Raw genomic sequence first — 25,904 nt, forward strand, 5'->3', positions numbered from 1 at the left:
ATAACATTTAATTTAATTTATATATTAAAATTTTCTACATGTTGCAGCCAATCTTATCTGGAAGATAAAATATTTTGAACAGAGCGGATACTTGCGAAATCAGTAAGGTATGCAATATCCCAGGGAATATATTTGGGGATAAGTCCACCCCCTTCTTTCCTTTAATGTGCAATATAATTTGGATACTTAACCTATAATGTGTTCCGACGAAACGTTATATCTACATTTACTACGAAGTTAATGCTATTTTTCCATAAGATCCATTTTATTATGATTTAAGAGCTAAAGTTAATAGAGTTTGTGGCTGAGCTTAATAGTCGCAATTTTCTTGAGAAATGCATGCAAGTCAGGCAAGCAGTGCAGGGCAATAGACCAATTTCCCCCCTTCCTGTTCTAGACGTTGTAGACCGTTATACTTAACAGTAAACTTTGTAAACTGTTAGAGTCAATTTTACCGACCACACAACACATTTTTATTATTATTACACTACATGTTTCGACCTCAAGAGGTCATCCTCAGGTGTACGAATACAGCTGTATAATTACACGCAATGATATTTGTCTTTTCACTTATTCGATCCTGTATCTTATTCAGGCCCACGCTCAATAATATATCAAGTTCCTCTCACAAAACACAAGTTAAAATATTATTCTAAATGTCAGAATTTAAAATTTAAAATTTGCGAATCGAATTTCAATTCAGATCACTAGTGATCTGAATTGAAATATCATTGCGTGTAATTATACAGCTGTATTCGTACACCTGAGGATGACCTCTTGAGGTCGAAACATGTAGTGTAATAATAATAAAAATGTGTTATGTGGTCGGTAAAATTGACTCTAATATTAATTAAATACACAACAGGATGCAACAAACAATTAAAGTTTGTAAATTGTTACTTTTACCAGGCGTTGTAACGTACCAGCTTGGAATACAGCTTTTATGTTTTTGGACATTCTACATTGTCCCGGATTTTTTATATAAAACAACGTTTCGGCGACTGGTTCTGCCTTCGTCTTCAGGCAAAAACCTACTCAGTGGGGCCCAAACGACATATCTAGGACTTATCTTCGGATACAAGCACGAACGGAAGATAGGATATACTCCTATAAACCAACCACAACATAAACCATCAGCGACAGTTAAGACAAACATTAAAAAAGGCTACACACACATGAGGCCTAGCACATAAATTCATACGTTATTTAACGGCCAGTGTATATTAAATCAGCGCACTTTCAGACTATAAACCATCACTAAAGAGACGGTCTCTGTATGGTACCAACGTAAAAACACAATTTTCACACGTAATGTACACTGGACGGAGTTGTAATTTTCTGTTGCAATAACGGGAGTCCATATGGGAGAGATATCCCAGCTAGGTTGCTCTTTAAATGATCTACCGGAAATGTATGGGCTGATTCCTTGTGTTGGGTTCAGTTTGAAGTCCTACGCTTCTTTCTAACATAATTTATGATCATCTTCATACGCATGTTGGGCTAATTTTGATATTTCGAGCAGATATTAGTTCAGGTTGTATTTGTGCTCCTTAATGCACGCTGCTGCGCGGAAGAAGGAAACTCCTTGCAGACTGAACCGAATGTCATCTACAGGAAATACAAGGAATCCGCGTACACATCTCTGTTAGATCAACCGAGCATGGACATCTCTCCCATCTGGACTCCAATTATTCCAGCGGAAATGAGAAAACTAGAGCCCCGTGCTATGTAGATCATGTGAAAAAGTCGTGTTTTTATGTTGGTACGAGTATTTTGAAAAAGCACTGATTGTATAGACACTGACCTTCAAATAATGCATGGACAAAGGTGATAGGCCTCAAGTGTATGGATTTTCTTACTGTTTTTCATGTTTGTCTTAAGTCCCGCTGTTGGTTTATGTCGTGGTTTATATATCCTAGGTACCTTGTGTTGGTGTTGCTGTCCGGAGTAGGGGCTCTCTCTATCAATTGAGCCCAATATATTTGTTATTACCTGAAAATGGAAGCGGAAATTGGTCTCCGTAATGTGTTTTAAATAAAAGGTAGTACGACGGTGTCCAAGAACACAGTAATTGCGTTAATATGCCATCGTCACAGATTTTTTAGATCTTTTTCGAATACAGTGTTTTAGTGTGCTGAGATATTGTTACAGTAGTTACGTCAGAATCGCGTGTCTGTATGTATGTATATGTCATATTATACAGAAGCATACGCTCATACGCGCTGGCCTGCTATCTCAACTGCTGTGACCTGCTGCAAGCCTTGGAGCGGCAGTCCAGGCTGCGTCAGTCACCTTGGAAACCTATACCCGCTTAAAGGGGCAGTATGGACTGGAGGTCCTTCAAGGAGGGAACCCAGGGTCGTGGTGAAATCTTGTCTCTTATTGGCAGCGTTTCTAGTTCCTCGGAAATTCGGATATCTGGAAAATAAACTGTTTTTTTTATTGCTAGTTGGGTGGGACTAAGTCCCTTGTACTGCGGCCACTTCTGGTACTTGTGGAACAATTGGTGGAATGAAGATTGGCAAGGGAAACCGAAGTACTCGGAGGAAACCTGCCCCAGCGCACTTTGTCCACCACAAATCCCACTTGAACAGACCCCGGGATCGAACCCGGGCCGCCGCGGTGGGAAGCCAGCGACTAACCGCTTGAGCTATGGAGCGGCCAGGAAAATGAACTTACTCGTATATAATATTGAGGTTTTCGCTTTTGCCTTCATTCATGTATACTATATACAAATTCATCTGGGGTGAGTTGAATTACAAAGTGCAGTATTTATCTAGCCTCAGGTGGATCTATAAATACCTCTTATTGGCGCCAGTGATGCTACGTGGATGCACTCACTTCAAATGCAGAATAGTGCGATATCGAAGTGGTACAGGCGGTGTCCCGTGGCTCCCCTGGGGCGTGTGTGTCGATAGGCTGTCGGGCATGGCCCGTCCTAGCAACTCATACAGTGATCTGATATTAGCCTGTTCATAGTCAGTGACCTAAGGATTACGTAATAGAAAACTGCCGATAGTCAGCATTTCTTCATACTTTTCAATAAACAGCAAGAGTTTACCACAATTGTCGCAACTGCTGGGTCAGAGTTTAGGAAAACCTTACCACACGTTGGGTAAGCTGTGCGTGTTTACCAACTTTCTGCATTGCGATAGCTCGACGGGGCGCCTTGGAGCCCCGATGTTTCAAATCTCTCTTCGTTGTGCAGTAAGGGCAAAACAATATACAGAAACGTTATGTACATGATTCTACTTTCTTCCATAAAGACGCATAGAAAACTCGAATACATGTAGACCTTTACATAACGTCACTGTACACGGTCTTTCCTAAGACATTAGCAGTTACTCACTCAGGGAATTCTCTGTCTTCTGCAAGACGAGGAATTATTATTGTCTTAGCGGAAAAGCGTTGGGGGTTTTTAATAGCAGTATTGCAAGTTTACTTTCTCCTGTCATAAAATTTGTTATTTTGCTCCCCAGTTACTTTTTGCCGTCACTTCTTACTTTCTCCCATTTTGAAAAACTTCCTTTATTTAGATCGATACGTAGCTACACTTACTTAGTCACTTACGAGTAGATAGTTTTGTTGCGTAGTTTGTTGTCTTCATTAGTTCTGGTGTGCTAGGTTTTTGAGTATTTGAATTATTAAGACGATTGTTTGCTTAGATTTTGAGTGAAGTAGCTATTTCATCATTTGTGCAGGGTATATGTAGATGTGTAGGCCCAAATTATGTGATTTGATTGCTTGCTTAGTGAACTCTTTAGTTCGTAATTTAAACAGAAAATTAATTTGGTGTTCGTCATTTTTTCAGTTCAGTACTTAATCAATAAAATATTTAATTCTAAAAGCGTAAGCCAGATTAAATGGAAATTTCTGTCATCTTTTACTACACTTTCAGTAGCTAGACCATATAGATTCCAATGATATATAACCAGTGAATTATAAAGGATTTGGGGGAAGCATTATTGTCCTAATTCATATACTATACCAATTCTTGCCTCTATGAACTAAGGAAAATCACGAAAACCTCACTCAAGAGTTGTCAATATCCCGCCTGAGATTCGAACCGCTTGCCTCTCGAATGCGATTCAACAGCGTTGCTCTTTGATCTGCTACTGTATTTGTGCTCGCAAGGTTTCCTTTCAGCTCACCTGCAAATGGGCCCTAAATGCAATGCTGATGTGCAGCTGCGTGGAATTATCTCAGGATACGTTTCAGTAAATTCGAGCCAAACTGAAAGAGCAATCAACAGTTAGAACGTGAAGTTGGGTTCAAATTAGAATGTCTGACTCGTCAGTGAATGTCACGGTTGGAGACTATAAGGGCTTGAATACAGCTTTCACTTCACAAACACATTCGACAGTTTCGTTCAGCCATACTCATCAGCTAAGTTCTTGTTTTTAATTACGTCCAGCAAGTTACTAACATATTGCAGAGGAAAAAGTTCCAAAGTTTTTAAACATTTGCAACCAACTTCTCAATATAAATTTCTGCATTAAAATTTGTTACAACACAACAAAACAGTTGACGTTTAACAGTATTTTGCTACATATTTCGGCTTTTTAGGTAGCCATCATCAGGTAAATACCGAATTACTCGGAGAAAACCTACCCCAGCGCCACTTTGTCCACCACAAATCCCACTTGACCAGACCCGGGATCGAACCCGGGCCGCCGCGTTGGGAAACCAGCGACTAACCGCTTGAGCTATGGCGCGGCCTTGAATAGAGGTTAGTGGACTGCAAGCACCCATCGGATAAGGAGGATGAATGTGACACACACGCTGTCTGGATACCGTGGGAAAGAGTAAAACCTCTGTCCATCCCAAGAATGACAGTAATTCCATTGTACATAGTCGTCGGTGAGATATTTTACTGGTCAATTAAATCGTCATCTTAATGGAACCAGATAGTTGATTACAAAATCGGCCTTTGGACCCCTGTTGAATAAGGTCTATTCTCGCTGAAGTCACCAAATTAGCTAGATATATAAGTACTTTTAAGATTCCATCTTTCGAAAATATTTTCCACAGATTAAGTAATTCCTGATTTTTTGTAATCCGAAATTCATTATTGTGAACTAATGTCACGCTATATTCGGCGGGGGGTGGGGACACTTCATCACTCTGTACCGGATTAGGTAAGATGCTCCACACTTAAAGACAAGGGGTGTGATGATTCGTTGCTTCCTGACGCTCGCCTTTGAAACTGCAGCGCCCGCAGAATAGAGTTACCCGCATAATTGTCAGCGTTGACGGGCGCACACCGCCTCGCATACTGGCTTTCAAAATTCCTCCAAATTACCGTTTGTAACTTAATTCTGCATAAAACTGTCAGAAGTCATCCAAAGTAACCTAAATCAAAATGTGCCAGAAACTGGACGAGAAGCCATGCAGAGGGAGTATAAGAAACCTAAATTTGGCAGCGGTCAAGGTTATGACTGTTCCCGCATCTAACTGCCGTCTCGTGAGAATATATTAAGTTAAGGCATAACCTGCTGCACAAGTCTGCATTGACATAGGTCATCTTTATGTGTTATATAGACAGCGTTCATGTTAGTACAGTGACGAAATGCTTCCGCAGTGAGAGTGCGAATACCCGTACACCCGTGTTCAGTTACGGCGCAACGAATATGCCGCCTACTGCGAAAGACGACCCCTCCTTTCGTCGAAAAGAAGGTCACATTTACAAATATATGTGCTCTTGGAACGAATACAGATTTGGTCATGTGTACCGACGGAGCCAAAAACGAAGAAAGATTATGCTGACGAGAAGCAGCAGTCGTGCTTCCTGACCAGTTTTATCGCATACGTCAGAGGGCGATGATAGACGAGCATTGAAGTGTTATGAAGTGAGGATTAGCTGGGTATGAGAAGAGAAATTTGGGAATGAATCCGGGAATATGTGTTGAGAAACCGGCGTCTAACCGCCACGCCTGTGGTAAGGTCTGCATCATGTTAAAAGTTTTCAAAACACGTTTGTTTATTCATGAAACATTTACGTATTCTTATTACTGCTATAGAGCACGATCTATAAAACATGGAATGGAGAGGTGATTGGTGAATGATGAATTGCAAAGGGACTGGAAAGACGAGCTTCTGACCACGGCCCGGAATCTGGTCGTAATAATAGAGAATCTACAGAAGACGTCAGCTAGGAAGGCCGGTGTGCCGGCTGAGGTTAGAATCGTGTGCCTATTCAATACAAGTCCATATTGTTACGCTGTATCATTCTGCTCTGTAACCAGACATCATCCCCCCTCAGAACCACAGTCATGTCGCCTTCTGTAACAAACCAGTGGGATCCAAACTGAATGCTTTCTCGTTAGAGAAAATTAAGAGAACGGCGTGTGACCTCGCGCATTATATAGTCACCCTTCAGTCTGTTTGACGTTTTTTTCCCCCCTTGGCACTACAGCCCCAGTGGGTCTAGGCCTACCTCCATGAACTTCTCCGTTCACTTCGGTTTTTCTAGATCTTAGACATACGGTAGGACTCCTTGGGCAGGTGCTCAGCTCGTCGCAAGGCCTCTACCTGTACACAAACACAGAAAAACGCACACACACAAACTAAACACCCATTCCCTGAGTGGGATTGGAACCCACGATCCCGGTTTCCAAGCGAGCGAAGACAGTACGTGCCTTAGACCGCTCGGCTACCGTGACCGGCATCTGTTTGACTTACACTCGTGTTATTAGCAGCTGCCGGTACGTCGGCACTCCCACCAGCAATTGATGAAATCTGCGTTCAGTAATTCAGTTCAGAACTATCAGTTCCATTTTCTCTAGCGGCGTCTCAATGTCAGTTCTCTAGACTGGATTTCCTTTTTTAATGTCTGATACAGACAGGACGATGTATACACTGAGTCAGAAGGGGAGTAATGCAGACATATCAATGTCCTTGGGAATAAAAACTTGGCACTCGCAAGTGGAAAGTTTCCTGAAGTGAAGAAGTTTGATACTTGTTTTCTGGTGTCATAGCTTCGTTGCTGCTGGGCGAAGTGTTCCATTAGACTCGACCTATCAACACAAGTCAACAACCATGTGTTTGTATCAACAGTGTTGTAGATATAGTACTCTGACATTACGGAGTTCCGTTAACAACTCCTGTTAGGCACATCCCAGGTGTTGTTGTTGTTGTTGTTGTTGTTAAATTTACACGTAAATAAACACGAACTGAATTATTATTATTATTATTATTATTATTATTATTATTATTATCATCATCATCATCATCATCATCTCTTGTCACAGGTTTATTTCCTGGGATTACTTTTCTTGAACCANAACATTTCATGTTCCACATTCGCTGAATTTCGATGCTTAAATTTTTATATTTTAATTTCTTCTCTGCTTCTTTTTGTACTACATTCCTATCCGATGGTACTGATACATCTATAAGTATGCAAGTTTTCTTTTGCTTGTTATTATTATTATTATTATTATTATTATTATTATTATTATTATTATTATTTATGTCTGCTGGACATGCATTATGAACAGAAGAAATGAGAAATGCCTAATATTGTATTTAAGCACCCTTTTGCATTAATATATCATTGCATACAATATATTTCAGTCTACAATGCAACTCATTATTATTCCCTTTCCTACAGAACCTATATGAAAGGGGCATACATGACACCTACACCAACATACTGGGGAACTGCACAATAACACAAACACCCCTTCCACTGTGCAAATAAATGAAAACAAGGAAACCTCAAACAATGTCGTTTGGATGAACGGACAACGCCTCCAATCAAAACATCGAAATTTTAACTAAATTTTAACTAGCTTTTGTTGACTTCAATTAAAGTCCATTTATTTTAAGTTAAGAGATATCGCATTCACATGTTATATGACAAGTTGGACATACCATACAGTGTAACAATTTTAGGGAATTAGAGGCAACTGACGATGGCCGTGTACGGCCGAAACCTGAAGTGAGAATAAAAAACAGGAGACAACAATAAGTTGCATTGTAAACGGAAATATATTGTATAAAATAAATGAGAAATTCGTCGAATAATTTTGGTTGGTCAAGCTGTAGGAAATAGATCTTTGGGAAACCTGGTCATATTTATTTACGAATTTATTGTATATTCAACGACGCTGTTAGCAGCTCAGAATGATAGAAATAGTCAATTGGAATGCTTGTGAAAGAAAGTGGTCCTGACCTCACAGGTGCCATTCTAGCGTTTGTCTCAATGGACTGAGAACGGAACACATTTTTGCAGTGATAAGTCTTTCTTTTCAAATGCCCTGAAGGAGGGCAGAATATTTCCTTCCGGGACCAAGGATAATCTCATCGGCTTCTTGCGGGATACCTGCAATCATAGGGGCTTCTCATTAAGAATTTCAAGCGCTCTCCTTCTTACTGTCACTCATTTTGATGAATGAGATATTTAGTTATACAGGCGTGGGATTTGAGGTTCCCACTTGTTGGCTGGAAGATAAATTTAAAATTAATTCTAGAGAAATACGTTAAGATGATGCTAAATATTTTGGACTCTGCGAGAGTGTCGTATATTTTGTGGTCTTTCTTGAACCTGGCGATCAACTACAAGTAAAATGTTACATTAAAGCAGGTAATTATTTGATGACAGAATAATTACCAATTATACCTCCCAAAAACATAAATTTGTAAGAGCTCTGATTGGCTCATACGGTGAGAGATATTTGCAAAATATTAAATAAATATTCTCAGGTCCAAATGGAATAATTTAGAAACGCTATTGTAAAATTGACTATGACTGGAGTTATACATCATAAAAAATTATAATGCACCTGAGAAGCTTAAGGCCTTAATATTTGTGAAGGAGTTATTACGTAGTGGACTGTGAAGGTAAGGTGTGCTCAGTCTAGTGAACAGAGATGCAACGTAACATGAATCCAGTCAACACCCTCATGACTTGTGTCCTTAACATCCAACTCAAATTTGTCATCTAATTGAAATCACATGTAAACATACGATTATTGTCAGTATAAGAGGTAGGCCTGACTAATAATTGTGGGTTCTAGATCTGATGATTGGATTTGTTGGACGTGTATATTACAATTACACTTGATTATAACAGCTCACACTTTGACTCCTCCTTAACGAAGTCTGTGTTCCGAATCACGGACTGGTCTCTAGTCTCTCGAATTCTGGATCTCTTGATCTGTACTCCTGGAATTTACTGCTTCTTATAACTGCTAGGCGGCCCTCACAGAAGACCTCACGTCGAACAGTTAATTGTCCTATGTTGTCCTCGGAATCTTGTGTTAAGCATCTTGTTACTTGGTAACGACTAATGCACTGCTATCTGTTGTAACGTAAAATAGTGTTTACTTAACAGTTGCTCATCAATGGACGTCTGGCTCTGGCTCTTCTATTCCTGCTTTCAGGCGTCATTTCACTGTCAGCCGGTGAGGCGAAGTTAAGGAGGAGGCCGAGGAGGAAAGTGAAAGAGGACTTTAGGGATGGCGCAGGCATTAGACTTAATTTTCGAAGGCCATATCATTACTATTACAATTAGTGTTAGTATTAATAGTACTGACAAAATGGCCCCGCTGTCTAATGCATGAACTGCCTTCGCTCGCTCGAACGCTGGGATCGTTGGTTCGGATCCCACTCAAGGCAGGGATGTCCGTGTTTGTTCTCTTTTTGTGTTAGGTATCAGCCTTGCAACGGGCTGATCCCCCGTCCACGGAGTCCTACCGACTGTGTATAGGATTAAGAAACTGAAAAATCTGTGAAGGTCCAACAAAAGGATTGTAGAACCATAAATGAATGGGTGGATGGACGGACGGACGGAGGGACAGATAGAATTAGACATATGCATTTGCTCAGAGAGGTCTGTATGCTGCGTCATGGCTACCTCTGCTATAAGCCTTCGTCATTGCATCATCGTCCTTCATAATGTAGTGTTACGTCATCAGTAGAAAGTTATTAGGTCATGAATACGAGAGTTCATCGTCGTCATTAACAGCGTAGATTATTGCGTTATCTTTAGAACGTTTTTTTTTTCCTTGGCACTACAGCCCCAGTGGGCCTAGGCCTACCTCCATGAACTTCTCCGTTCACTTCGGTGTTTCTAGATCTTACACATTCGGTAGGACTCCTTGGACGGGTGATCAGCTCGTCGCAAGGCCTCTACCTGTACACAAACACAAAAAAACGCACACACCCAAACTAAACATCCATGCCCTGGGTGGGATTCGAACCCACGATCCCGGTTTCCAAGCGAGCGAAGACAGTACATGCCTTAGACCGCTCGGCTACCGTGACCGGCCTTTAGAAAGTTACTATATTCTATTTAAACATTATTCTAGTATTCATATGTCGGGGGGAATTTCAAATGTGCTTTTACAGGAATTTCTTTTCTCGTAAAGGTTCGGCCACACAGAGAGCTATGCTACGTACGCTACGTACGCTGTGTACACTCTGCGACGCAGCTAACATAGCATACGTAGCGTACGGAAGTCTGTATGGCCAGTCACATTGGCAATAAAGGGAGATATTTTTCTGTTCGTATAGCGAACATAGCGTACGTAGCGCTCTGTGTGGCCGAACCTTTAGGCTGGTTACATACGTAACTTATGGCGCCCATACAGTTACGTACTTGATGAATTATATTTCAGATTTAATTGAATGTGAGCAATAAAGGGAAGTCTGTTTCCCATTCCATTTGTAATAGTGAAGATTTGTCAGCGGATGCGGCTTCGGGAGAAGCTATTACATAGTGAATTATCGCAAGTTACCCGTGCAGAAGCTGGCGTCATATAATTGTATTTCGTTGTTCTCTGCAAGAGAACACTTTCTATGGGATTAACATTTTTAACCCAATTAGTGTTCGATTCTTCCTGGTTCATAAATTTTTATGACTTCTGCAGAGGACTGAATTTCCTACTTTTGTATATTTAATGGATGCAAATTTCTCCAGCTAAATTTGTAGAATGTGGGGAAATCTTCGCCCACTGTTCACATCTTCAGTACTTCCCCCCTTCTTCTGTTCCGCTCGATTGTTCACAGTGCTGTTTCTAACTGTGGTCCGCAGTGCTCAGACCCGCATTCTATATCCGAAACACAATCCTTAGACTCTAATGCTTTTTCAATGAAAATAGAGTAGCCGTTCTCTTGTAACGATGACCTCTGGAGATCTCCGGTTTTTACTGTGCGACGCCATGTAGTTTATTAGATATGTAGGAAAATTTCGGAGGACCCTGTTGTCTCCATCTTCAAGGAAACGGTGAGTTCCTCCGCAAGCATTGGTACTTTGCTACCGAACTACAACGTCCGCTCTCGAAAGTTGTCATGTTGACCGCAATCATAACCACGAATCCCACACAGTGAACTACTCGTATTATACTTAGCTATTATCAGATATATAATTTAGCACGAACTTCATATATTGAAAAAATTCCATGTTACAGAAGTTACATTTTGGGATGATTAGGTTTAGAAGAGAGGATAATATTCAAATAGATCTTAAAGATACGTTTGTGACTGAATGGCTTTGAACATTTCGGTTAGACTAAGCAGCTAGGCCTTAATGTGACTAATATTACAAGAGGATGAATGAGTGCATGGTCTGAAGACTTATTTTGGCAGTTGTGGTTATGATGTAATGGTTTGTTAACATTTCCACGTTTGTCTTAGTATATAATTGCCGGCGTCTCGGAGGAACGTGTTGCTTGAAACTTGAAGACAAACTTGGAGAAAATATACTGATGTAGAAGCAGGGAGTATCAGAGTAAGGGACCTCCAGCTTCAGGACAGAAGATGTGGGCAGCGCTTTTCTCCTAAATTTCGGCAGTTTTCTGTCATAATACATGGCGTCACATTTCTGGTAACATGGACAGTCACTGTAGCGAGAACGTCATGTCTCACACGATTTATGAAATAAAATTTAAAATACTAAATAAATTGGCGAAGAAGGATATCCTAAGTGGAATGGTAAAATGTAAGGCGAAAACGTATTTAAGATTTTAAAAGGAAGAGGTTATTACAGCGATACAATTTGGAGCTCACGTATATAGTGGCTTGGAGACCTCTGAGCAAAATTAGGCAAAAAAAATTCCCGCCCAAGTAGTTTCCAATGCCTCCGGTAGATGGGGAATTTATCGGGTACCACTGTCAGAAGAGGGCCGACCTCGCTGGCAGAAAGGGGAGATAGCGAGCACCAGTACCGTTAGGTTATGGCGACAGTAGAAATTAAAGGGGGACATACAGTAGACTACTAGTTGCGGTGCATGGGGAAACCCACCCCTCTAATACCGAATACCACCATCATCATCATCATCATCATCATCATCATCATCAGTAATCTGTGACACGACAGGTCCACAGTCTCTTCCAAAACAATTCCTCCACATAATGCGACCTAGAGCTTTCTCCTTCAAATGACAGTATCATCTTCCGTTCCCAAGGTCATACAGCATCTTCTTACGTCTTCCTCGTCTTCTTGTCACTTCTATCCGCCCCTCTATCTTTCCTTCAATAACTTCTTTTAGAAGGCAGTTTCTGCGTAAAACATGACCAATCCAATTAGCCTTCCGTTTTCTTATTTCGTGTAGGATATTCCTCTGCTCACTGACTCTAATTAACACTTCTTCATTTCTCATATTGTGTTTGTTTGTATATCCAAGCACAAATCGTAGGACATTCCTTGGTACGAAGTGATAATTACTGCGCCCAGATAATTTTCTGCCCTTATAGAACAGGAATGTACATTTCCGTATTCAGAGAAGTCTGTGAGAGCACCCTAACCTGAACCAGTTCAGTTCTTCCTATACTTTGAATACCTATTCTTACTCAGCCCATTTTAATAGTATCCTATCATCTGCAACTAGCTCTCCAGTCCTGTGTGGTCCATCCACATCAGGTATTCTAACCAATGGTACAAACACAGGAAAATGGATAATGGCCAAAACACAATAAATATATTAATTTACCATTTCACAAACTTTTAGATCTCATTTACAAAGGTATCTGTGTATTATTTTCCGTCATATCATCTCTCAATCTGTCTGTGAATCTGTCTGAAATACTGAATTAACCAGTCGGTCGTATATTTACATTTGGAAATTCAGCACCAAATGAAGTTATAAAAATCCGCAGATTTTCTGTTGTGTCTAAACGCATCTCTTGAGCCTTTGTTCTCCCTCATAAAATTGTGGAAGTCTCTTATTCACTCCCTTAAGGCAAATAACAAGAAGGTTCTCTTCAAGGACAAGATAGTTTCCTCCTGAGTTCACATTCCAGTGGCCGGGGCCTTGGAAATTGACCCAATTCCTCGCTTTCCAGTTTCTGTTCGTAGGAGCCTTGGAACAGCCCCTCCCTTTTTTTAAATTCTCAGTACTGAACTTTCTTTACTGTAGCGGAAAGCCCAGTTTCCCTAAAGATGGCCAGTCTTTGGCACAGCTCCACTTCCCGTCCCATGACTGAAAACAATGTTGTGGCCCTGGAAACATCCCCCATTATTTTCTCACGTTTCCATTTACGTCCCGAGACGAAAAACAGCTCCTCACAATTTCATTTCATTTCCGTGAGGAAAAATAATTTCATTTCCCAGGAAAGGACTGCCATTTATTTGCATTTCTCATAATTGTGATGAAACACCATGTAGAATTATGGGCGTTTGCATTTCCTCTCCCCTCCGTGAGTGTCTGCCTGACCAATTGTTAAAACATGCTTGTAACTTGCAAACAAATAAACTCCATGGTTTCAGTCCGCAAGCGAACTATACCGACCGAGCGACCGACGCTTGTCGGCGAAGTTAGTGCCAACTTTACCGGATAGAGGGTGTCGCGTGGTCAGCGCAACGAATCCCTATGGCCGTTAATTTCGTTTTTCTAGACCGGACTTGTAACCGAACCGAATCCTCGTCCTAGATATTGCAAACCTAAAGATGGAGGCTAACTCGAAGAATTACGGCCTTGAAGACATGGAAACCTACATGAGTAGAAATTCTTCATGCATATTCATTCCCTTGGGTCACACACCACTGAAAATATTACGCCTGCAGGAAGGAATATCGACTGCGTTCTTACAGAACAAGCACAATACAAGGCAAAGTAGAGAGATACTCCATCGTTCGACTGCGTGGAAGTGTAGTTAACAGAAAATACGAGAAATGATGTTCCCAGTTACCCTCCGTGGTCACACGTAAGCTAGGAGGCATTGATCATTCTTCTTTCTCTGTGACACAACTTTGCCTGGGGAGTACAGCTTCGAATCCCAGCCAATTAGGCTAACTTACCATCTTGTTATCTAGAGTTTCCCCATAAAAAAGTAAGTAAAGTAAAGCTATCCCTGTACCAGGCCGTGACGGCCCATAGGGTTGTTAGACGGTGAGGGTCCCACATTATCTAGACAGTCGGCTCAGAGTTGGCGGTAAGGTTGTCAGCCTTACGCGCCGGCCGCCTTTCTGTTTGGGTGCGGATGGGGACTGGAAATGAGGTTACACAGCTTCTTTCTTAAGACCATGCTTGGCCCCGGAACTCCTGGAACTCAAACGTTAATGCATTATTGGATTCACTGCACACATTTCCGAACATATCTTTAACTAATAATCCTAATCCATTTGACTGCGGCCACTTTTCAAAATAAAATTGCGAAACGAGCCTGAAGGGAGTAATACGAGAAAAAGCAGCCAGTCTGATCAACTGAGCGTGGCGGGATAGTCGTTGCTACCCCCTTCAAATTCGAGAGATCTCAGATCAATCTCGGCCCGAAGGCGGGGGTTGTTCTGATGGAGGCTTTTTGTAGTTTCTCTTTAGTCCTTTCAAAATAATGATCATTTAGTTCCTTAAAATAGAACTTCCTTCCCAATCCTCTTCATTCAGTATTACATGACCTATGCAATTAGAATACTGCAACAACCGAAATATCAACAAGTCGTGGATGAAGTCGTTCTCCTCTCAGACATTTTGTACGTACTTTTCAGGAAGCAATTTAAGAAACTCTTCCAACTCTTCCTCCATTCGCTTCGATTCATAGCACATAACCAATTCTCATATTAACAAGGCCTCAGAGTTTGTGACAGTAAGAGAGTTATTGTGTTTCTGGACATTATCCATCGTCCTGTTTTTGTTTAAACACACAACGTTTCGGAGACGATTCTGACTCCCTCTTCAGGTGAAAGTTGGGCCTAGTCGATACAGCAACTCCCTATATGCAGTCTGCGATATGCTGTGTGTTTCGAATAGAAAACAGGACGATGGATAATGCCCAGAAACACAATAAATGTTCTTCTCATGTTGTAGGTCGTTAAACGTACGGAGAGTCTTAATTTATTCATCATATTACATACAGACATGAGACATAATATACGAGAGATATCAAAGAGCCATTTTACTGCGTCTGAAAGAACCGCGCAAACATTTTCACGAAAAGTCATGTATTCAGAGACATGACGCAGTGCATTTCGCTGAAAGCCAACAGAATCTTCAATTTTCAATGGATCAGATGACCTAATATGCCATAGCCAACTCTCTGAAAACCTCAAACAGAGTACAATTTCGTGCACTATTTAGTGTCGTTAGCGAACATACATAACTAATACAATCACACTGGCGTATTCGCCCTCAGATACCTGTGTGAGTGATTTGATAGCTTCTCCTATCTATATCTATCTATCTATCTATCTGTCTACACGTATCTATGAGTCCTTTTATTGGACCTTGGCCGCTTATTTAGTTTTTTTATCCTGTACACAGCCAGTATGACTTCTTGGATGGGAGATCAGCCCGTCGTAGGAGCGCTGCCTACACACAGAACAACACAAACACAGAATGAACGCAGGCAAACATCCATGCGTTGAGTTTGATTCGAACCCACAATCCCAGCTTTCGAGGAGCGAAGAGAGTTCACTCCTTAGACCGCGCGGCCGGTCTCTGTGGTCGCTTGGTGGCTTTTCCCACTAACTGAAATCCATGATTGCAGTGCAAAGACTTGACCGTCTGGAATGTCGAGGACAGTCCGTTAAGCACTGGTAAGATGAGAAATATCCTCATGCGACGGGCGTGAGTAGGCCTTCCTTATAGACGTTAAGAGAATCACAGAGTTAGGTTAACTTCTCATCCCATCTCTTGGAAATGCGTCCGTCATATCATCAGAAATTTTGAAATTTCCGCCAGAACCGTGCTGAAAATTCTCTGCAGATGTTTAAAGCTGCATAGAAGCAATGAAACCGATCGTCCACATAGAAAACATTTTCTCTTGGGAGTTTCAGACGGACTGATAGTGAGAAGTTCCTGCTTAATATATTTTCAGTAACGAATGAACCTTTCTCTTGTTCGGTACGGTAACCAGACAAAATTACGTAGATCTGAGAATCCACACGCGGTTTGTTATTGTGAACACCATAGTCGCATGTTGAATAAGTGGAGTGTCCCTTCTCGTCGCATCGTACATAGAAGATTCTTCTTTCAAGTGGAGAAGAATTGATAGTTCGAATTTCACGGATATCTGATTCATCAAATGCAATGCCGCTTATGTCCCACCTACCGCCGAATATTCTCATTCAGTAAGATGGTACTACTGACTAATTGAGCCCAGCACGAAAATTTTCAAGATTGTTGGACTGTGCGAGACGGGATAGTTTTATGGCTGATTTCTGGCCTAATGTAGGAAGTCGCTATGAATTTCTTCCTCTAATGTTTCATGACATCGAAAAATGGTGCAAATAGGAAGAACAAGTTTCAGTTTTGTGGCCATATGTCTGCAGTTTATTACATGCCGATTTTTTGAGAGAGGAGTTTACATTGTTCAAGAGAACTCATAAAATTAGATTCCAGTTTCGCCTAGACTTCGGTTTTTAATAGTGTTTATTCTGGGCAGGTATAAATCAAAATTAAATTAGTCCCATATCTTACAGCGTAGAGTGCTGCTGACATAGACGGGCAGTCGAACTGTTAGTTTCTGAGACCACATATGTAGACGGAAATGAGTTGGTTGAGGCACTATGCTACAAGCAGGAAGGTCGCGGTTCAAGTCCCGGTGAGGCCATTGGATTTTTTTTTCAGTTGACCTAATCCTGCCAGCCGCACTATGGCCCTGGGATTGACTCAGCCTCTAACAGAAATTAGTACCAGAAATTAATAAAATAATTTTCCTGGGGAGTAAAGCGCGGCCGGCTGGTAAGGCTGACAACCTTACCGCCATCTGTGAACCGATTGTCTAGATAATGTGGGACCCTCAACGTCTCACAACCCTATGGGCCTTCACGGCCTGTTACAGGGATAGCTTTACTTTTTACTTTACTTTACTTTACTTTACTTACCGATAACTCATTCGTTTTTCGCCCATTGTACGAGTAATAGGCAGCAGCGTGTGCACAAATGCGTTATATCCATTTGGTTTTCCTAATATTTTTATGCTATTACATCGTCTATATTGCCTTCCTACGATGAAGGAGATTATATGAACTTTTTCGTAGAAGTCTGCATAGTCTTGGGCATCAGATCTCTGTATTACATACCCACATGATTTAGTGAAAGTTGGGTGCAAACGTCTTAAATTCTATTACGCCAAGTGCTAGAATCCTGTTCGTCCTGTAATTGGAAAGAAATTACTTCTTACACATTCAAAGTGCACTAAAATGAAAGTTGTAAACATCTTGTAAATGCTACACGAATATGTTTATGTACGTGTTTGTATACGAAATTTTCTGCGCCCTTGTACAATGTATTTGAATAGGTGAAGGCTATGTGGTATTTCGGCTGCATCTCATGTTGTAAATGTTACAGGTCAGACTCTAGTCGAAAATTAACTACGTAATTACGCCATCTTATATATGAATCTCACTTAAAGAGCCAAATTTGGGTCTGAACGTATTTTTCTACCCAAGGACCTTCAAGAACAGAAGTCTAACAATGGAATTGAACATCTGTTCAGGTCTGAGCACGTGGCTGTCATTATAGAATGAAATTCTGTGTCGTAAGTTTCTATCACAACCGATTAATGAATATTGTCACTGGTTTTTGGCTAAAACTAACGGATTCTGGATTTATTAACACCTTCTGTTACAGTCTCTCTTAATCACAACAAGAACGAGAGTTGAACTCAGAACCTCAAAACACGAAGCAGGAATTCTAGCAAGTCAACCACAACATTCGACCCCTTCCCATTATTCACATCTAGATCACGTGTCTGGGGTCGTTAAAGTGGGCATTCACGTGTTTTCATGTCTTGACTATATCCAGCATTCTTTAAGATGAAAGAAATCAGCCCGAAAAAGCGTGGACGGGTACAAGTGGCACGTTTTATATTCTAGTAATGGCAAAAGAGTTGAAGATTAGTCGCCTTAACCAACTGAACTGGCCAGTGCTGTCTCTTCCGAAAGTATCTTCCTCCTGTTTTACCATTTCCTCTAATGATAGTTGCTCCTGTGTAAGATTTAAGGCTCTTGTCGGCGGTGACTATGAGTTCATTCACTATCACACCGAGACTAGTGTCCTCGGTCACGTTGCTTCGGTCGGTCGATTAAATTTCTGCCGGTCCTCGCCAGCACAGTAATTCCAGGCTTCAGTTTCCTCGAGATCCATGACCAAGACTTTAATTCTCTCCTAGATATGTACGTGTTTCGAAATGGGGCCTCCTCATCGAAGAAAGAAGGGTCGGTCTTTCTATGTAAGCGCTACGTTTGTTGGACCGTAGATTCGGCACGAGTATATCCGCGCTGTCTCGTCATCCAGGCCATTAAGGACTCTATGCATCCTTTGCTACTACACTATACTAAGTAACATTTACACAAGATATACAGATGAGTCCTGTCAGCGCAGGCTTGTGCAGCAGGTTATGGCTTAATTTATGGAAATACGAGTACACCGAAACTACAGCTAGTCAGCTGAACGGCCATAAGCCTGACCACAGCCAAATTTAAGTCTCTTATATTTCTTATACCTGACATCTCCTAGTCCAGTACCACGTACACCTGGAGCTAGATTCTGCATGTGTCCTGTATAATTTAGTTATATAGTCATACACGTAAGAAATTTTGAAAATAACGTGCAATTCGGAGACTGGTGTGCACGAGGACAGCATAGAAAACACTCATATTCCAACTGTTCCTTCGTTGTTCCTTGCATAGGCAACACGGAGTCAGGTAGATTCTAAAGGGCTCTGACAATGCTGTATAACGCATAATTTCTGGTTTTTTTTTTTACTTTCTCCATAGTCCGGTATTCTAGAAATGAGATTAGCTCTTTCTAAGGGACCCAACCGAGTAGAAGTTTTCACCCTTCACCTGAGGGCAGAAACAGATCCAGTTTCCGAAAGGTGTTTTCCATTTTCTACACTGCTGGACAATGGAAAGAGCCCCCAAACCCAGTAATTCTGACCGAGTCAGGTGCCATTCCCCTTGATCACTAGTATTTGGATGTTTCTTCTGGCTCCACAATTCATGCTCGGAGTAAATATGCCACAATAAGAACAGCCACCTTCATCTTCCATCCTGAAGATGGAGGCAGTTCCTTCCTCTCACACTAATTTCACAGCGTCACAATCTCTGCGTGGTCCATACGGGAACTCCAGTAGATAGTGCAAAAAGTGAAGCAATAACGACTACTTCCTCCTGGATGTAACTCAGTGTAATCTTTTAGATATTTAGTGAAGTCTCCTAAAAAAAAACACTAGCTCCAACTTACAGCATGAAGAAAAATACAACACCTTCCTCCGAAGCCAGACTTCAAGGCGACACATTCTAAGAAACGTATCATTTCTAGTCTTTTGGTAGGGGCTATTGGTGTAGTTTCTTCAGGGGCCCCTCTCCTGATAAGGGATCGTTGAAGATTCTCTTTTATATTACCCTATTTTTCTCCCTCCTTCTACTTGGTTGTATAAACTAGAATTGAACCGTTATTGTAGTGATGATCATCGTCATTACTGCGTCGAGGACGGGAAGATGAAATGTGCCAGGCAGAGTTGTCAGCACATTCAAGTCCCTCTCTGTCCCTCCTCTAATGTCATCGTGTTTCTGTGGGTTTCCCTTTTCACTCAACTCTACCTTATCAATTTTATAGACAAAAAAAAAGGACGTACTCCTCGCGTTCTAACTTAATCGTATGGGACCTAATGAAATTACAGACTTACGAACAGTAATCATATACTCCGTTCTGTAAAACATTCTGCTATTGTTGTACATAGCAACATTTCCAAACAAATGGTTTGATAAGTTTTCCAGTGCTGTGCTTACTTAAGCACCATGGCATTAAAACTTATACGCAAAGAAGTTAAAGACTGACATATCTTTAACCCGAGCACTACATAGAAGTGAATGAACGTATTTACGCTTCGGATGTTTTACATGCGGTGAAAGAATGGCTCTTATCCGTTAAGACCATAAAGACGTCACAGAGGTCCAGACACTGTGAAGAAGAGCTAAATTCCTGCCCATGCCCGGAATCTAACCCCGTTTTCAAGCCCACATTTAGTCACTTTACTGGCTGAACTATCCAGATGTCTATCAAGGATATTTGTATCAGGAATATTTTAATAATATTGTCACGTGTAGGGGGACACGCGTGACGAAAATAGCAGTTTTTAGTTCGGATGATTGGATTTATTGCTGATTTACAGTTCGCCGTTGCACACGCACTAAGATTCTAATTTTCCTCTAGTCGTCTCCTAGCAACGGACCTCAACACAGAATCTCTCACTTCAAATCAATATGAAGTCTTCTTGTCTTCAGTTACTTCGTACTTTTCTATCATAATCTGTACACAACTAATCACAATTCGCTAAGGACATGCTCCATGCTCGTCCTTGTACTCTCAATTTCACGGATCCCAGCTGCGACTACTCGCAAACGATCTTTGTTGTCCCCTATAAACCTTCTGCAAGGACCACGCATAGAAAACGCCTATTATTTTAAACGTGTTTACAGCTCTGTTGCTTAGCATTGAGCGTGGCGCGGACCACATTGTAAACACTTGTTCTGTTAGAATTGTGCGTAACCAAGCAACGGCTATTTACCAATAATCTGTGTTCGCGGGAACTTGTTTACCATCGCGTTGCCTAGCAGTAACTATATATCGATATATTCTTGGTATTAAAATTATAAATATTTTAGATGTACGTATGTATGTTACGTATTATTATTCTGTATGCTCGTAATCTTTTGGTATATGAAGTTTCATCCATTGCGACTTCGTTAATATTAATATCGACTATTTCCTTCAATACATACATCAGTAAGTTATCCATATAAAGATAAATTTGTTCCTGTGCTTGTTTAGCTAAACAGCATGCCATGAAGGCATATGTGGTGCAGAATGGTGGAGCTATACCTCCACTCCACCATGTATCTTCATTTCCTTCAACAAAAGAGAAGTCCATCATGACGAGATGCGGAAGGAAACAGCATAAATTTATCCTTATGCACCTGTATAATTATATTGTGAAATTACGCCTGAAAGGCGAAATAACTGATCTAGGGAGACGGCCGTTGCTAGGAAGCGGCTCGGTAAACACATTGTCTCCGCGACAGCGTGCTTAAGGATTATAATACCGAAGAGAAGCGTTCTTTTTGCGCTTTGTGTGCAAAAGTGCCCAGTGCGAAGGATATTCATTCATGTTTCCAGTTTACAGTAAGAATTGTTTATAGAGTAAAGCGATTCACATTTTGGTCGATAAACGTGGCAGACGTTTCGCTGATGACGAAGGGGTTGAGACGAAGGTACAAAAGTAGCCAAGGTAACGGTTAAAAAGACTTCTACGCTGCGGGTTTTGATCCACTGATAAAGCAATGGAACAAGTGTATCAATGCTGGTGGAGACTATGTCGAAAATAAATGTTTTTCCCAGATTCGAATATCACGCTTTTTACACTCTATATCCATTTTTGACCACGTATTTACGCACTCTCCTTCATACTATAGATATCATAAAAACCCAGACAAAAGAAAGACAATTAAACGTATAGGAAAGATACCACATAAGGCCGCGACATAGCTCAAGCGGTTAGTCGCTGGCTTCCCACCGCGGCGGCCCGGGTTCGATCCCGGGTCTGGTCAAGTGGGATTTGTGGTGGACAAAGGGCGCTGGGGTAGGTTTTCTCCGAGTACTTCGGTTTCCCCTACCAATCTTCATTCCACGAAATTCTCCATCATCATAATCACCCGAGGCAGGCTACAATAGGCCAATCAGTGGCCGCCGTGCCGAGTGGACCCAGTGGGACTCCATCCCCCACTAAGCAAATCTGATGATGGCCATATCAGTCGAAACATGTAGTACATCAGTGTTGTCAAAAATAATTTAAAATTAAAAGGAAAGTTAATTTTGAGATTTAACATAAGTTTGCATGTGAGATGGTGAATAAGAAGTGAAAATAAATTCTACATTCTGACATATATACATGATTTAAAGTCGGTTCTCATGGAGAATGTCGTCATATGTCTGCTATCGGTGGTTGGCTTCGAATACTGGGTAGCTAGCAAAAACATTGTTGTAGATAGGATATAAATTTCGGCATGAATGCACCAGAAAGTTGTTTGCCATTTTAAAGTAATTCATCTCATGCTTTTTTATTTTATAGCGGATACAGACGACTTCTGCTCGTTCTGAATTTATGTTGCATGAGTGGCCCTCATACCTAGCCCTATAAAGAAATCAGTTACTTACTTAGACGCTCTTCGGCTGTACGGCCCTTTGAAAAGTTTGGCCTCTTATAAGACAGAAATCTGTTAGTTTCCATTATTTGCCTTTTGCTGCCATCCCTTCACTTTGAGACCACTTTTATCTTTATCTTCTTGTTCCAGCCATTTTTTATCTTCACACTTTTATTGTAGAAGCCATGCTCTTCTTTACCCACCATATCAAACGAAATCACAGTGTTGCAAGACTTGACATCTACAACTCCTTGTTCTGTTTGCCAGTATCCAGGCATTGAATTCCTTCATAAATCGTATTTTAAATTACACAGTAATGAAATTAAATGTGTCTAAAAAGAAAATTGGTAATAATTTGGGAAACTTGCCTGGTTCCGAGGATGTAAGGTGAAAGGGCTTGTGTAACTGTCCCTGACAGACAAAAGTGCATTACGGGAGACAGAGAAAGCCAGAATTTAACGGAAAATATTCCGATCAACTTTTATTGCTTTCCGTTAATACTGTCACGCAGAGCACTTCATGAAATTTATCTGGGATTAGGTATTTCTGTTAAAAATGCGAAAGTTTAAAACCAGCACACAGAATACTTTATCTACTGAGAAAGTAGAAGAAAGAAGAAGAAGAAATAAAAAGAAGCAAGAAAAGAGGAATGAAATGGAGAAAATAGAAAGCGAAGGATGATTAACGCAAAATGAGGAAGTTTTCAAGACAAGAACAGAGAAGCAAACTGATTATACGAAATGCTGCTGGGTACCAGGGTCACAGTGTGGCAATCTCTGCAACCTACAAAGCAGTGATGCTTGACCTACTGCATGTCGCGCTCCATTTGTCATTTTATATATAGCGTAGTTCAAAGAAGGCTTTTCTTTTTCCAAAAGCGTATTTCTTACAGTTAGGCGCAATTCTTATTATATTCATCATAAATGGAATTTCCTATTTCCAAGATCTGACGTCCCACCCAGCCGACCAAATTGCTACCGGTTGCAAAGCACTGCTGTGTAGAGGTTCGGCCATACAGAGCGCTACGCTATGTTCGCTACGTACGCTGTGTACACTCTGCGACGCAGCTAACATAGGGAACATAGCGTACGTAGCGTACGGAAGTCTGTGTGGCCAGTCACATTGGCAATAAAGGGAGATATTCTTCTGTTCGTATAGCGAATATAGCGTACGTAGCGCTCTGTGTGGCCGAACCTTTAGACAGGCATTGTACCTGCTCAAGACGCACAGCGCGATGGTGTGGACCAGCTTACGCAGTTCATAAAAACTACAGAGAACCATCAAGCCCAGCATTGCCTTATAAATTCGCAGCAGCAGTAATGCCGAAGTTAGCTGGAACGATCACACATGACCATAAAACTTGATCGCTACTAATGTAAAAGGCTTTTGTTGTTAAGTTTAACGTAGCAACAGCATAGGAGCTCGTTTCATTCAGGTTAAGTATAATCGTTAGCTCTGATTACAACGGCCTTGGATTATATATGTGACAATATTGAGAGTTAAACACGTGAAATAGTACGTACAAGCGAGCGCCAAATTATGAACTATAAGAGTTTTTTCCTTCACTATAAAAACTGTTCTTAAATAGAATTTCTTATTTATGTTTACAGAAACAATGGGCGGGCCCTGAAATTCAGGGCCGGCGGGTATAAACAGTTATCTCGGCTTTTAGCTGAACCCAGACGCTAACGGAACCTAACACAAAGCTGTTTATAAAAGAGATGCACCAAACTGTGCTACGCGAAAACATCGCGAGGAAAATGAGTGTGTGTGCTAGAATCACTTACGTCACTTCAGTTTTATGGTTTATCGTACTAAGCTTTCTCTATCTGAGACTAGTCATGTGTGACGTAGAATGGTAGGAACATTGAAGAATAATGAAGTGGGAATTATTTTGAGAGAAGAATTAATATCCTTACCGAGATAATGCCCTTGCTATTTCCTACAGGCTGAGTAAAACTAGGCTGAGATTCAAACCCAGCATCTCCGTGACGTAATGATTACGTCACTATATGGTGAGGCCGCTTCCTCAATTAGTTCTTCCCTCTCATATGTAGCGTCTCTTATTTCAGCAGTTTGCGCAGGTATTGTATCACTTCATTCTCGTTAACTAGTGTTAATATCAGTACTGAAATCTCTTATCGTCAGCCTGTAGCGAACATAATGGTAAAGGGCTTTCGTCATAAGCTGATTGCTTATGAGGCATTGCCTTGTTATTTTGAAGCCCTTATGTGGAGCTCAGGGATGTCAGTAGCTTAACAGAACTCTGTAGACTCAAGCAACAGTCGAAGAGACCGGGGAAAGATGAACACTATGATAAAGGGAATTCTTGAAGTGCAGATTTGCAAAAAGTACTCCTTGCTCTGGTCTGCGAGCTCATGATATGTTTGCTCAAAGGTTAATGGGAACAGTTTCTTTAAAGGAGAAGCTCTGCAACCGGTCTAACAGCGTCTCCTTCTACTTTCAGCCCTGACGGACTTTATCTGTTAGACTCTATCCTTAGCAGATTCGCGACAGAAACGACTTATTCTGAGACTTGTTTTAATATTATATTTTCATCTAAGTTTATTTCAGTGGAGTGGCTTTATGTTCTGATGCTTTTCAACCAAAATATTGTATGCATTGGTATCATGTTCCACGCTCTTTGCTTACACGTTTAATTATCGTGTTTTGCTGGTTACGAGTTAAGCAGATTATGTTTAAGTGTAGGATACGAAGCTCTTCTCAGTTAACTCATATATTTCAGGTCTGAGCAGTTTGTTCACAAGCATATACATGAAAAAGAACAAGTTGCACACCCACATTAAAGAACACATGATATATTGCGTTGTTATATTATATTATATTATATTACGCAACATTTATAATCTTGTGGCGTGCCGCCAGAAAGCCGGAATGGTTGAGATCACAGTTGATTTCCTAGGCAACGACCAACGTTCCCACGACAGCGGCTAGGAAGCAGAGCGCTAGCAATTCCTAATATTGGAGTTTCCACTGTTTCGATAGTAGCGAGCGCAATGAACCCTTCAAGAAGGGTTCTCTATGGAGTCCGCGTGGAAGTTGCAAGTCAGTAGTCAGTCCTCCGTTGGCTTCGAAGCAGTAATTGTAATTGTGAGTGTAAAGGTGAGTGTCCAATAAATGTTCGCCCAAATCCGGAAACCCACGTGAATTGTTGACGCGTTACCTAGGAAACACCTGACAATATTTTAACACTCCTTATATTCGGGACTTTATATGCATCCCGTCTCTTGCTTTTTACAGAGTAAAGAGGTTCATTCTTGTCCTCTTAATTTTGTACTAAAGAGGCTATTAG

General features: G+C 41.0%; 1 protein-coding gene across 5 annotated transcripts in view; it reads left to right on the forward strand.

Moving 5' to 3' along the window:
* LOC111864651 (synaptogenesis protein syg-2) overlaps positions 1-25,904 on the forward strand; it is a 1,101,357-nt gene that overhangs the window by 892,453 nt on the left and 183,000 nt on the right. The gene's annotated exons all lie outside the window — the stretch shown is intronic.

This window comes from Cryptotermes secundus, unplaced genomic scaffold (assembly GCF_002891405.2).
Source record: "Cryptotermes secundus unplaced genomic scaffold, Csec_1.0 scaffold186, whole genome shotgun sequence".
Classification (NCBI taxonomy): Eukaryota; Metazoa; Arthropoda; class Insecta; order Blattodea; family Kalotermitidae; genus Cryptotermes; species Cryptotermes secundus.